Source organism: Podarcis erhardii (genome assembly GCF_964252035.2).
Source record: "Podarcis erhardii genome assembly, chromosome: 3".
Lineage (NCBI taxonomy): Eukaryota > Metazoa > Chordata > Lepidosauria > Squamata > Lacertidae > Podarcis > Podarcis erhardii.
The window spans coordinates 32,185,801-32,201,269 of record NC_138507.1 but is presented as its reverse complement, the minus strand read 5'-3'; the positions used below and the strand labels follow the sequence as shown (position 1 = coordinate 32,201,269).

At 44.8% G+C, this 15,469-nt stretch overlaps 1 long non-coding RNA gene across 1 annotated transcript in view; it reads left to right on the top strand.

Annotated features, from left to right (window-relative positions):
- LOC309339512 overlaps window positions 1-10,641 on the top strand; it is a 53,344-nt gene extending 42,703 nt beyond the window's left edge. The window contains exon 3 of the long non-coding RNA XR_014155430.1: window positions 10,546-10,641. This is a non-coding gene — a long non-coding RNA (uncharacterized lncRNA). The remainder of the gene's footprint in view (window positions 1-10,545) is intronic.
- The last annotated feature ends 4,828 nt before the right edge of the window (window positions 10,642-15,469 follow it).

The window sequence follows — 15,469 nt, the reverse complement described above, 5'->3', positions numbered from 1 at the left end:
ATAGTGCCATTTTGATTAAAATGTCATGTAATTGGATGTCTTTGGAGATTCATCTCAATATCCCTTGTCCTCAGGGTGGAAGGGGTTCCGCTGACTCCCTAAGAATGCGGCTGCATTACTGAATAGGGCAGAACAGCTTTAAAAAAGGGAAAGAAAGCTCACTCCTACATTTAATGTGCCTAATAACTCATTGCACAAGATGCCAAGCACAATTACCATTATATCAATTGTTTCCATTTCAGCCTCAGCAGTTCTCCCAGAATCAGTGGCACGAGTCATGTAAAATTAAGTTGGGGCTCATCTGGTTTCACAGGATCGAGATGGCAGTGAGGCCAGACCTTGGCAAATGTCACCCACAATCAATGGAATATGGGACACTGTAGGCTTGGGGAGCGGGTGCTTTATTATACCTGAGGACCACATTCCTTTCAGAGCAGACCTGTGGCCAGAGGTGGGTATTGGGATGTACAGGGGCAGGGGCACCCTATGCCAAACCAGGGGAGCAGAAGTGCCACCGCAGGGGCACCCCACCTGACATACCTCAACTGCTCCTCAGGTGTCAACAAACAAGCACTCCAACCTGCTGTGGGAAACCCTGTGGAAGCTGACAAGGAAGGAGCTTACAGGTAATGTTTGAAGGCCGTTCATCATAGTTCCATTCTTCAAAAGAGGGACAGCCCCTCTTCACTTCATTCAACCTCCTACACTGATTTTACCAGGTCAATTGCACAATGAAGTCTCTAGAGTTAGGATTGTGCATCTCCTCCTGCACATTTGCCATCAGAGGAGGAGCTTGGCCTCTGTGAGCTCATGCCCCAATAAAAGGTAAAGGGACCCCTGACCATTAGGTCCAGTTGTGGACGACTCTGGGGTTGCGGTGCTCATCTCGCTTTATTGGCCGAGGGATCCGGTGTACAGCCTCCGGGTCATGTGGCCAGCATGACTCAGCCGCTTCTGGCGAACCAAAGCAGCGCACGGAAATGCCATTTACCTTCCCGCCGGAGCTGTACCTATTTATCTACTTGCACTTTGACGTGCTTTCGAACTGCTAGGTTGGCAGGAGCAGGGACTGAGCAACGGGAGCTCACCCCATTGTGGGGATTCGAACCACTGACCTTCTGATTGGCAAGCCCTAGGCTTTGTGGTTTAACCCACAGTGCCACCCGCGTCCCAATACCTTCCTCTAAAGATTGCTGCCATGTGTTCTACCGGGTGCCCAGGGAGAGTATGTGCCAGGTAGAGTTCAGGGCACTCTGAGTTGTTGAAGAGCTAGGACCAGGTGGTGTGAGTCCAGGAGTTCAAACTCACCAGTCCAAGGCAAGGCAAACTGCTGAGCAGGACCCTGGAGAGCTCCCCTCGTGGCCAGAGCTGGTGAGAGCTGTTTGAGAGGGAGTGGTTGTTCCTTCAGCATGTTGCAGGCTCCTAAGGCAGGGGTAGGGAGTTTGAACTGACTGATGAACTAAATTTGATGGGTGGGTGGGGCTACCCGCCTGTCAATCACCAGACACTACAATGCTGCCACGTATTTATTATTGGGATTTGAAGCCAACATGCCGGACTTGCTTTGTGCTTTGAAGTGCCACTGGTCATCAGGCTTGAAGCCACTGCCCATTAGCTGGTGGATGAAGACTTCAAGCCTATTTCCTATACGGTTTCCCCCATATTTTGCCCCCCACCCCATGAACTCAGTTGTGCAGCTGATCCAGCCATTGTTCTGCCGCACAGCTGACATCACATCTGACATCAGCTGGGGACGGTTGGGCAAAATGTCCCAGTGGGCCAGATTAGGAACTATGCCAGGCAAAATTTGGCACATGGTCTGGAAGTTCCTCGCTCCTGTTCTAAGGCCTTATGAAGTCCAGCTTGTCTGACAGCTCCATATGAGGGCCAGAAGAAGCAACAAGGTATAAGAAAAAGGAGAAATACTCGAATTCTACAGAGGTTGAATTATGTGCCCGCTATGAACTTGTGTGGTATTTGTACTGAACTGTGGAATAAGAATATCTAGGTATGATCTAACCCAGCAGAAAGGCTGGAATGTAACAAGTTGATGTCAGTGCGGCTTCAAAATGAACAATTCCAGCGAGTTAAATTTAACATGAAAACTTGCTTTCTTTTAAAATCTAAGTATAGAGAGTAGAGCAAATACCATGGCAAAAGTAAATACCTCAGTGCAGTAAACGTTAATGACACACTGTACATAGGCTGCCAGTATTTTCCACTTTTCATATACCACAGTTCCATGGAAAATTATTACAGAAAGTTATTCATGGGTTTTTTAAATAAATAAAAAAAATCACAGTTTTTCCAAAAACACACCGTGACAGAAACACAGCTTTAGTTGGGATCCTTTTATAGGAGCACCACATAATCTATTCATTTAAGCATAAACTGCAAAAATTTTAGCAGGGGTGATTAGAATAAGATCTGTTATTTGTTTGACTTTCTAACATTTCTCAGCTTTATTTTTTTCATCAAAATAAAGCCTATTGGTTCACATGTTTTATCTGTGGCTAAAGGATCATGTATCAGTTCTGTCATTTGTATTGATGTAAACTTCTGGAACGTATTTTGTATAGCTAACTATTTAGCTCCATCCCCAGTATATTTAATCTTATTGCTATGGCTTGTGGCTAATGCAAACTATCTATCTTTCCATCTATCTAATTTAAGCACACCAAATTTAGCTTGCAGCAGCAAGGTAGGCAGCAACTCCTTGTTTTACACCAGACACATGAGTAGGGGGTATGGTCAGCTTGACACCCACCACAGATTCACATTCCTGCGTGCTTTTTGCTCAAAGCATGTGCTTTCAAACAACTGATACAGTCGACACACACAACTGATGGTATTTCCTGCCATCACAATTCTGTGAGATGCAGTATGAACACTGCTGGATATGACTGGACTGCAGTTTGTATCACTGTGATATTGGAAACTCCCAAAATATAGTGATTTGTGCTGGTTAATGATCCAACACACATTCTGTAATAATAATAATAATAATAATAATAATAATAATAATAATAATAATAATGCCCAGTAATGTCTTTTTTCAGCAGGTTCTCTGTAACCATCAACTTTTTCACATCCAGAATGCAAATATGTCTGTGGGGTTTTCTTTTTCTATTTTTCTATTTTCCCCCTTTCTGAAATACGAGCAGAAAATAATGGAAACATTACTACATACAGTGGACGCTTGGGTTGCGAACGTGATCCGTGCGGGAGGCACGTTCACAACCTGCAGCATTCACAACCCACAGCAGCGTGTCTGTGCATGCGCGGGTTGCGATTTGGCGCTTCTGCACATGCACAAAGTGCAAATTAGCACTTCTGTGCAGGCGTGACCGCTGAAACCCGGAATTAACCCATTCTGGTGCTTCCGGGTTTCGGCACGCCCGTAACCCAAAAAAACACAACCTGAAGCATCTGCAACCCGAGGTGTGAGTGTATTTGGCTGTATGAAATAGTTCTTGAACCAGTGAGCTTTTATTGAACTGTTTCTGCTCAACTAGCACAGGGCTATGGTAGAATCAAAGAGCAGTGAGGGACCCCACCCCCCATAAGGCCTAATATGGCAAATACTTGTGAGACACCACTGTTCCACTTCAGAGGTGAGAGGAACATGGCATTCAGCAGATTATGACAATCCACCCCATCTAAACAACATTGCTGCTTATAATAATTGCATGTGGCACTCCTTGACATACAGATGACATCTCTTGTTGAAAGGTGGAAGAAAGATGTCTTTGGGATACTGTCACACATCCCTCCAGAAAAGGTACTCTAGCTAGACAGAATGAGCATGGAATCTTTGACCTTCCCGCTAACCTGAATACAGGTAGTCTCAGAGAAAAACTTGGTGGGGGAGATTCAACATCACGCTCAAAAGCTCACAGTGAAAACATACCCTCCAACATTTCTCCAACAAAAATAGGGACATCCTATTCCATAATAACTAATAATAATGATTATATATATATATATACCCTATCCATCTGACTTGGTTTCCCTGGCCACTCTGGGCAGCTTCTAGTATATATAAAAACATTATTAAAATATTAAGCATAAAAAACTTCCCTATACAGGGCTGCCTTCAGATGTCTTCTAAAGGTTGTATAGTTAACTTGGCTCAGGGTGTGTGTGTGTGCCACATAACTCCATACCCTCCAACATTTTTCCAATGAAAATGGGGGTGTCCTACCATACCCTCGAACATTTCTCTGATGGAAATAGGGACATCCTAAGGAGAAGCAGGACACTCCAGCATCAAATCAAAAACTGGGACAGCTTCTGTAATTCTGGAAATGTCCCTGGAAAATAGGGACACTTGGAGGGTCTGTGAAACATGAATTACATCACATGATAGAGATGAGGGCTGAGCTATCTATCTCTGATGTGAGGCCTACACTCTGCCAACTGTAGCCTTTCCCCCTTCATCCTCCTTTCCTGATACTCCTGCCAAAAGCATCCCATCCAACCTTTCTCCAATGAAAATAGAGATGTTCCCTCCAACATTTTTCTGATGAAAATAGGGACATCCTAAGGAAAAGTGGGACATTCCAGAATCAAATCAGAAACCAGGACAGCTTCTGTAAATCCAGGACTGTCCCTGGAAAATAGGGACACTTGGAGGGTCTGCCAAAAGATGTCAATGGCAAACCCCAGGTCATTTTTTAAAAATGAGATAAAAAGGCCGAAAATTCAAGGGATAATTCAATGTATATTAAGCACCTTTTCTAAAAAAAGAAAAGGAGAAGAAAAAGACAGATGCAAAGTTTAAAGAGTTTAACAAAGACCAGGCCACTCTGGGTTTCTTTGCCTCAGTGTGAGAACTTCAGTGTCCCCCATACCTCTTAAAGTATTTGATGAGAGACTAATAGCCTGACAGGCTAACACTTCACTTCCTTCCAATTAGGAGCCTTTAACATCAAAGCCAAGGTCCTCCACTCAACAAGGGCTTACTTGAATGAATTATAGGAGAGAATAAGTCCAGGAGTTTCTTGTTCCTCTCCCCCCGCCTCTCCCTTGTGGAAGCGTAGTTCAGCATAGGCTTTAATAAGATGTTTGAGGTCAAAAGGTTTAGATCCCTCACTGGGAGTGCTGGAAAACTGCCGGAATGCTTCAATATCTGTGGTGTGTGTAATGTAATCAGGCAAAGCAGAAAACTGTTACAGAATGTTGTGCCACTGACTTCCGCCTGGAATGCTCCTGTGTGCTGTTAAAAAGCCAAGGATATGGCAGGTTGTGGTGGGTTTTTTTGTTTTTTGTTTTAGTACACCATGAATCTTGCCTGTTGCCGTTTCAAGGGCGCTGAAAACTAAATGTGTTTGCCATCCTTTGGAGATGAAACGAGGGGAACTGGAGGGAACTGGTAGAGATCGCTTTCCTCATAATATATATCGGCTGGTTCTATGGAGGCTGGCAACATAGGTTCAAATCTCAGAGGTGCACAGTGTGAAAATCATAAAGATGTTTGCTCCGTTGTGTTTTATACTTGTTCTTGGAAAGGGTAACAAAGCTAAACACAAACTAAGAGGAAGACCTGAATATATTTCTGAATAAGAGAATAAAAGAATCGTTCACCCCACTCTGCCCTGCAGCACTTTTGTTGTTTAGTCATTTAGTCGTGTCCGACTCTTCGTGACTCCATGGACCAGAGCACGCCAGGCACTCCTGTCTTCCACTGCCTCCCGCAGTTTGGTAAAACTCATGCTGGTAGCTTCGAGAACACTGTCCAACCATCCATCTTCTGCCGTCCCCTTCTCCTTGTGCCCTCAATCTTGCCCAACATCAGGGTCTTTTCCAGGGAGTCTTCTCTTCTCATGAGGTGGCCAAAGTATTGGAGCCTCAGCTTCAGGATCCGTCCTTCCAGTGAGCACTCAGGGCTGATTTCCTTAAGAATGGATAGGTTTGATCTTCTTGCAGTCCATGGGACTCTCAAGAAAACTTAGGTTACATAAAACTGTAACCTAAGGAAGGCTGCACCATTAGGGTGAATAGGGTGCTGCCCCACCAATCTCAACCTGCATTCAAGCAGCTCCCACCAGCTGGACAACTTGCTTTCAACTGGTCCATGGGGATGTCAGCTTCCTCCTCCCAAGTTTCACTGTTGCTTTCATAAAACTCATCAGAGAGGAGGATGGGGGCAAAACCAGAACTGGTTAACTCTGCCGGTCTCTGTCTCAGGCTCCACCTACTCAGGTGTTCCCTGTTTTCTGCCCTCTGAGCCTCATTGGACACCAGCCAGCACTGCCACTCATGGTTTGTTGAGGGTGAGCAAACCACAAGACTGGGCTCCCTGATTGATAACGCTAAACCAAACCATGTCTTGATGTTACAGACTGGCTGGACACAGAGTAATGGTGGGAGGCACCAGCTGTGGAACCCACAAGGGAGATGGGCTTAGGGCCTGAGGATTGGTGGTGGGAAAATGGCAAGTGGTCAGAGGGAGAAGAGGGAGGGAGAAGAGTGGGAGGAGGAGCAGGAAGCTGGAGAGGTACTAGAGTTTAGGGAGCAGGGAGCAAGGGTGCCAACAATAGGGGGTTCTGGTGTGTGAGCACCCACAAAATTTTTGTTGTGGGTGCTCAGAACCCACACAGCAGGGCCCCCATGCAACTTCCAAGGTCTCGCAAGGCCTTCAACAGCATCTTGGGCACCGGAATTCCAGAGCTGCCCCCAGAGATGCTTTCTGAGGTCTCCTGAGAGCTTCTGGTGGCACTGGAACTCAGATTCCGAGGCCAGGGAGTGGGCGTGATGTCATGATGTTATGTTGCCAAATGACATCATGATGTCATGTGCACTGGGTACCCATAACCTGGGGCCCATGTCAGCTCCCCTGGCAGGAGAGTCTGGGGCAGAGAGCAAATCAGCATATGAAGTGGAAGCAGGAGAGGAGGGAGACCAAGAGGCAGAGGTGAGTCAGGCTGGTGAAGAAACAAGGGTGTCTCCCCCTTCTGCTGCGATAAGCTCCCTTCCAACCTGGTCTCTCAAGACCAGGCGAAGTATTTAGTGGGACGAGCAAAGACAGGCATGCCAGCATCAGATTGCTTGGGAAGGATCCAAGAGAGAAGAGGTAGGCAGCTTTGGGAACTGCCACATGGGGGCAAGACCTACCAAAGAAGAGTTGCTGTGCTCATTAGGCTTGGCACCCCTGAGCAGACCCTGGTTTTTTTTCTAATAAAGAGTTCACTTACAACCTGTGAAGAAGGTTGGCTGAGAGGCTGTGATGGGCCCATGGCTGAGTAGGGATTTGAACTCTGGTCCCCCACGTCCTTGTCAGACACTCTAATCACAACACCACACAAGCTCTCAGTTGCTGTCAAAACTAGTCAGCATAGCCAATGGCCAGGCATTATGGGAGTTGTAATTCAAGAACATCTGGAAGGGATAGTGTTAGCTATCACTGACCTCTATGCACATGTGCGCACAAACATTATGATCCCCCTTTTTGCATACTGAATGGGCAGTTTCCAGGGTGCTCCAAGAGGGCTCTCATTCTCTGGATGCGGGCATAGTAAAAGATAGGAGAGAGAGAGAGAGAAAGAAAGAGAGAGAGGGGGAGGTTGGTTTTGCCATCTAAAATACCTGTTTTACAGCCAGTTATTGCTGTAATCAGGCTGGGTTCATTAGATATTATTAATGTGTCTGTCGTAAGTGCTTTAAGGCGATCAGCTCAGTAATTCAGACAGAATTAACAACATCATTATTTTAAAGAGTTATCGGTAAATCTCCTTTGCAGGAGCCACATTAAGCCAATGAAATTTACATAGAAATTGAAAAAGGGGCCTGTAAAAAGATATCTCCGAGGTCTGTGCTTGTAGTAAAACATGTCATCAAGCCTTTGGGTGTTTTTCTTGCTTCCTTGCTGGATCTGGACGAAAAGATCACTCTGAGAATTTTTCTTCGCCTCCCTTGGTTAGCCTTTAGATTGCCAACCCACCCAAAAAAATTTGCTACTTCCCAGAGGTAAGAGATAATAATTCTCATGCTGAAAATAGGAAGCGGGGCATAATTTTTGATGGAGGGTGGCATGATATCACAACAACAACAACTCCTCTTCCAATTTCTTAAACCATTTTTGGGGAAGATGTTAATGCTTGGCAGGAAGGCTACAGAAGTGCCATAATGAAAGGAGTTAGTTCTGGGTGCCGCCCACCACATCTCCTCCTCTCCTGGGCACTCAGTTGTCTTTCCCCCTTTTAAAAAACCTCTCATTCCCTCCTCAAGAGAGCCAGTGTGGTGTAGTGGTTAAGAGCGGTAGTCTCCTAATCTGGGGAACTGGGTTCGCGTCTCCGCTCCTCCACATGCAGCTGCTGGGTGACCTTGGGCCAGTCACACTTCTCTGAAGTCTCTCAGCCCCACTCACCTCACAGAGTGTTTGTTGTGGGGGAGGAAGGGAAAGGAGAATGTTAGCCGCTTTGAGACTCCTTAAAGGGAGTGAAAGGCGGGATATCAAATCCAAACTCTTCTTCTTCTTCTTCTTCTTCTCTTCTCTTCTCTTCTCTTCTCTTCTCTTCTCTTCTCTTCTCAAGGGCTTGGTAATACCCAGCAGCCAAAGGAGTGAGTTGCAATCTCACATGTCCAGCTGGTGCTCTCTTTCAACAGATCCCAAGATCAGATAACTTTGCAGAACGGTGGGGCTAGCGTTACAGCCAAAGGAATTCAAAAGGCCACGTCCTGCAAAAAGGGAAAAGAAAAGTCCCGCTAATTACTGGATTATTAATGTAGACATCAAAACAGCTTGGTAGCTTACCCCAGCTGACAACCGCCAGCAGAAGCACACATTTGATACACGAGGAATTATAATCAGCAGAGACAGGGAGCATCTAGAAGCGACTCAGGCTTGGCTGGGCTGGAGACAGAGGAAGGGAACGCTTTCACGTGGCCGACTAAACTCTACAACTATGTCACCAAGCCGATACATACAAACCTGGGAGCAAGGGCACAACTGGGCAACCTGTGTACTGAGCAGTCATCCCAATTTGTCTGCAGGGAGATTAGACCACATTGGCTGTTTAAAGAGCATTCTTTCTGTTTTCTTGCGCAGAGATGTAATCAAAGCAAGTAATACCCCACACTTTCCACTGCAATTGCCCATCACATTTCATTATTGCAGAAAGTCCAATCTTTTGGGAAAGCACGTTTGCTTCACAAGAACTCCCAGTCAGCTATAAATCGTGCAACCTGAATTTGTTGGTATGTGGTTGAATCCCACTCCAAAATGGCATCAGTCTGAGGATGCCCGGTTTATCTATTAAATTTGCATACTGCCCTGCACCTGGAGATTACAGAGTAGTTCACAACAAAAAAATTCAAAATGAGAACTTGACATACTTCTGAGTAGACACATATAGGTAAAAAAGGTAAAGGACCCCTGGACAGTTAAGTCCAGTCAAAGGCGACTATGGGCTTGCGGGGCCCATCTCACTTCAGGCCGAGGGAGCCACTGTTTGTCCACGGACAGCTTTCTGGGTCATGTGGCCAGCATGACTAAACTGCCTCTGGCACAACAGAACACCGTGACGGAAGCCAGACTGCACGGAAATGCCTTTTACCTTCCCACCACAGTGGTACCTATTCATCTACTTGCACTGGCATGCTTTCGAACTGCTAGGTTGGCAGAAGCTGGGACAGAGCAACGGGAGTTCATCCCGTCTTGCAATGTCAATGTCATTGTTTTAAATAAAAGAATCCCAGTTCTAGGGCAGTGCATATGGCAGAGGTGGGGGAGAAATTTCGTTTGGTTTGTATTTCAATGAAATTTGCATGATATTTGCATTTCCTGGAAGAATACACAAACCCAAACACAGATGTGCTTTGAAATTAAATACCAGTGCATGTCAGATGTGGATATTAAGTATTCTGCAAATCTTCAAGTATGTAGCAAAATCTCTGACAACAGAGTATGACACAGAGAATTTTGAGGAGAATTTTTCAAAGTGAATTTGTTAAATCAACTTCTTTGTGCTATGCTGGTTTTTTTTAGGGGGAGGGGTAATATAGTTTAGCCATCATATTACTAAACTATTTGACCTAAGCTGTCTTTGGGCAAAACCAGTTTCTTGTGCCAGAGCTACATAGAAGATATGAAGTATTTGAATTACTTTCAGATATCAACCATGACTGCAACGATTTGTCAACAAGGTCGCCTGGTAAAAAATGAGCGAACAGGGGATGTCAGTTCCAGAGGAAAGTGGAAATCTCAGTTTGGATTAAAGCTAGTTTGGGGAGAAGCACATCAAAATGCAGTATTTCCTAAGAAGTTACAGAATAGATGCAGGGCATATATGGATTGTGACTTAATGTCATGTGTACAATGCTTCCTAATCAAACCAGCAGTGGCTGTAAACATTTTAATGCATTTTATTCTTACTTTGCTAATTTAAAGTTTCCCGTTGCCTAGATTGCAAAAGGACCACTGATAAAATAGGTCGGGCCTGATCTACCATGGCATGTCTTATCTGGTATAATTTAAACGGGGGAGGAGATAATTTTAGGTACATATGAAATGTAAAAGCTAAAGTTATCTATCCATCTATAAAGGCACCCAGGAAATATAATAGCTGAAGTTGACATCAGAGTACCCCACAATCGTGAATCTTACCACCACAGGGGACGATGCAGCTGACTAAAATGGTAAGAACTTGTTCAGGCAACAACATCAGATAAGAAAGGCAACTGGTGTGCTCCTACCTGCTTGCAGTTAAGTGATCTGACTTACTGCCGAGACACAAAACATTCTCAGTCTGCGCACCCTGACACCGAGATGAATGGGGGAGGAAATGAGCTATAAACTGAACTAGCCCTTTAGACTCCATTCAAGAGCAAAGACTAAAAGAAAACACTTTGGGACGTTCTCACGCCACCAACATTTTGTCGCTGAGCTTCACTTGTGCATTTTGGTTATCATCAACCAAGTGGATTGACAATAAAGAAAGAAAAAGACTGCTTAGGCTGAAATATTCTATACACTTATTGGACTTACATACCCTCCAACATTTCTCCAATGAAAATGGGGACATCCTATTCCATTATTATTATTATTATTATTATTATTATTATTATTATACCTCATCCATCTGACTGGGTTGCCTCAGCTACTCTGGGCAGCTTTCAGCATATATAAAAACAATAAGCATTTTTTAAAAAACGCCTTCAGGTGTCTTATAAAGGTTTATAGTTACTTATCTTCTTGGCTCGGGGGTCACATAACTCCCTACCCTCCAACATTTCTCAGATGGAAATAGCGACGTCCTAAGGAACATTCTAGTATCCAATCAGAAACCAGGATGGCTTCTGTAAATCCAAGACTGTCCCTAGAAAACAGGGACACTTGGAGAGTCTGTATTTAATTCTAAGGACACATATATAGCATTGCACTGTTTAACTTTGTTTGTTTGTTTGTTTGCACTGTGTATGTTTGTTTGTTATGCTTTTATTTGAAAGCATTAATGTGGCATGGGGAGTAGGGAGGGAAGCATTCATACAAAAGGGAAACCGGATTTGTGGGCATCAAATAGTTTCACTCTTCCACAACCCTTTTGAAATAGCACTTATGGGGGATTTGTGGGGAGTTTCTCATCTTAATTTGGGGCCCAATCCTGTAAGTGCTGCTTTATAATCCCTCCCCCAATGCTCCTGCAGGTGTTCAGCCTCCTCTGCAAAACTAGACCATGAAGTAGCAGTTGCCGTAGCAACAAAATGCAAAAGAACAATAATGATAATAATAAAATCTGTGTCCTGAAGAAACTTCACAGCACGTCTCAACAGTGCTTCACAAAACTGCAATTAGGCTTGTGTTGAAACATCTCTCTCTCTTTTTCTGCTGTGAACGGTAGGCTGAAACCTCTGTGATTTTTTTCTCTTCTATATTTCCTCTGACAAATTCTGTTTTCGTGTATGTGTGCAGGCATGGGATTCAAACTGGTTTAAAATAGCGTCTCTGCAAAGGGCCACTGCGCGACAAAATTGCAAAATGATATACGAAAGTTGCCAACAGACAACTTACATTGTCTGCTATATACGCCAACAGACAACATCCTCTGAGAGATGCCAGAATCACAGTACACATCAAAGGTCTTGGCATTGATAATACAGCAGCCTAAAACAGAGCAAAACAGAAGCGCTAAAAGGAAAGCTGTACGCAGAAACAGATTTTGGGCTTTTTGTTGTAGGTGACTGCTGTTCAATTGACTATGACCATAGACTCAGCGGGACATAAAGCACAGGCCAGAAAGGGATTGGATGTCCTTTCTAGGTAGGTGTGAGCTGAACAATCCCATTGGATCCTTTCCAGGTCCTTGATTCTGTTACCCCTGCTGAACCCTCCCCTTCAGGTTACTACCAAATCCATGTAATGAGTAAGCTTCCTCAGCTGTTCCTATCCCCCAGGTTCAGGGATAGGAACTGTGCCAGTAGAGGCTTGTTCCACTGTAGCAATGCAGTCTCTTATTCAAGGTAGCATCCTAGCTCGATTCTACTTGAAGTGCTTCTGTCTTGCCTGGATTAAGCTTCACTTCGTCTAGGCGCCTTACGTTGCTGTCATCTGAAAAAGTAAGCCTGAAACCCAAACTTTATATAAACATAGGGTCTCCCTCCCCACCCCCATAACAGTGGAGGGGAAGTTGTCTGATGAACTTGAAAAGCAGCAGCGTTCATGGTTTTCTGAGCTGCGCTACAGTTTTATCTGCTTCTTCAAAGTACTACAAATCTGAATCTAACGAAAGACAGAGTTGGATTCATATGTGTGTGTGTGTGTACTGACAGTCTTTGCTAATTATCTGATGTAGGAAGTAAGATGTCTGCTTTGCCCCAGGTAGTCGTCTTTGCCGTTGTGACGAAGTACAAAAGATAATGATATCGGATTCCTGTAATCATTTCTAATGTACCCCCATCTCCATCACTCACCTTTTATAATCAGCAGGAAATCTCTGCATTCCTTCCCTAAAAGGGCCTACAGCCTTCTTACAAAAATGTGAGAAGTGGGGAGAGGAAGGTGTTCTTTGGTTTCTGGTTGATAAACAGAGCTGTAGTCTTGCTTCCAGTCAATGGAAAATTTGATGAATTTTAAGACAGAGTACCATTGGCAGACTTGTTCAGATGTATTTTTCTTTAGCTTTGAGGCACATTTTAAAAAACGAATAGTATGTTCTTTATGTTAACGTTTCTTTGTGCACAGGGGATGTTCATTTCCTGCTATACTATTAGCAATCATGTGTTTGCCTTGTGCAACAAACGATTTCCTCAAATTTGTTTGCTTTCCTTCAGAGGTTCTAGTTTCTCACCGGCCAAACAACAAGATAGGAAGAAACCTCAGGTGACCTTTGCTGCACCAACTATCCGGATCAGCTCTCAAGTCAAAGGCTATCCAGTTCTTTGTTGTCCCTGTTTATCTCATCCATATTCCTCTTGACAGGTTTGCACACCTGCCGGTGGAATGTGGGCTGATGCATCTGATTTACTGGCAACCACTTTTGTTTCCTGTAGGTCATTCATAGGTTTCACAGATAGGAAAGACTGTGGCATTACAAGGGGGCTGAATCTCTGTCATTCCCCTCATTTATGGCCACACTCCTTGCATTCCATCCACTGACCTTCCCACTGGTCGGGTGCTCCACTTGGAAAAGAATGAGGATAGAGAATTGTTCTACAGGAAGACAAGGGAGTCACCAACTTAGTTGGCTCCAGGCAGCCAGTTCATCCTAGCCCCTGGTTCTCACCTGTGGGCTAGTTTAGTGGCAATAGATATTCCACAACTGCAATGAAAACCCAAGCTACCTTGGATTGTTCTATGAAACACTTCAGGCCTTTGTCAATTTCCCCCTCTGCCTATCAGCTTTATGGGACTCCAGTTGGCATTTCCAACAATAAGATCAATAACCTTTGTGAGGCATTCAGATCAAGGATTCAAAAAGCACATTGCGTGTTCAGACCCAGAGACTTCCCCCTTGAATAAAGACACATTTGACTCAAATTTTAGTTTGGGTTTTTGGCAGAATTTAGGCCACAACTTTACTGATTACAGAAAAGTGAGTGGTTGCATAGGCTCTGGTTCGACTAGCTCCCTACACCCTTGCAGGTAGCGCTGACCCAGAGCTCTATCATAGGTCAGCCAAGGGTGAACACCTGAGGCAGGTGAAAAGCCTGGGAACAGACTCTGTTCACTCCCCAGATGCTCCCCTGGACTCAGGCACAGGCACAACCCCCTTTCAGGGGTTGACCAAACCAAGTTGAGTCCCTGGATTCCTTTAATGGAATACCCTTCACATAGGGATGGCGAGAGGGTTCTCCCATCCCTATCACATGAACCAGAGCCTATCCGCAACCTTACAAGTTGTGACAAATTGCTACATGGCAGGTGAAACCCAAATGGCCACAGCCAATCAGCCAAGTGGGTAAAATTCCTGCCATGCCCCTGTCCCAATGACAGATGACACACGATGGCATAGCAAGGACAATCGCAAAGCCCTACAAGTAGGGAGAGGTGGGCGGGTGTTCCGATGCACAAGCCGAAAGAGGAAGCTCTAGGACACGTGCATAGGCATATATAGGTCCCTTGATCCATTTAGACCGCGTCCCATTGGCCAGATTACACTCAGCAATGAGGGACCTACCAATCGGGTGTTGTGGCTATCCAATAGACCCACCCACAACCAGGAGGTCAGTCTCCAGGTCTCACTGCAACATGTGCCCTCTTTTAGGGAGGACATGATTTGTAGAGCAAGCGTGGAGAACCTTTGGTCTTCCAGATTTTACTGGACTGCAATTCCCATCAGGCCCAGCAAGCATGGCCAACGGCTAGGTATGATGAAAGTTTCAGTGGGGAACCAGAGGGCTATTGCAAAGATCTCTTGGGACGATGCCATTTCAGGATACTGGTGGGAATCAGTACATCACAGTGCTTCCCCAAACAACAATGTGCTTCCACTCAAGTGTTCCATAGTTGTCAATGCAAAGAGCTTTGCAGTAGCTCATATCAGTCACTTCTTAATATTAACTGTAATAAAGATATTTAACTTAATTTAGCAACAGGAAGACAGAAGAGAAATCCACAGGACCCAGACTAGCTTTCTCATTTGCTAGTTTTCATTGCAGAGCAACCTGGCACTATGAGATCCACTGGTACTTTGGCAGATCAGATCAGGTCCCTATGGCTATGTGGTAGACCGGAAGAGGGAATAGCCTGTAAACACAATCCCTCTTCCACCTAGCCAGTCCACTCATTGCCACCATATATCCCCTGTCCACAATTACCTTGACTAGGCCACTCCTTTTGCATGTTTCCATCAGAATTTTGCATCAGCGAATGGCTCCTTCTTCTCTAGGCTTTCCTTACCTGTTTGTCTATCAGCTGTCAGTGACTTCCTCCCTTCTTTAAAAAATGCTGAGACCTCCAGTGTTTCCCCCAGGTGCATGGGCACTGAGGAAGAATGCTAAGATTTGTCAATTCCTTTAGCATCCATTTAGG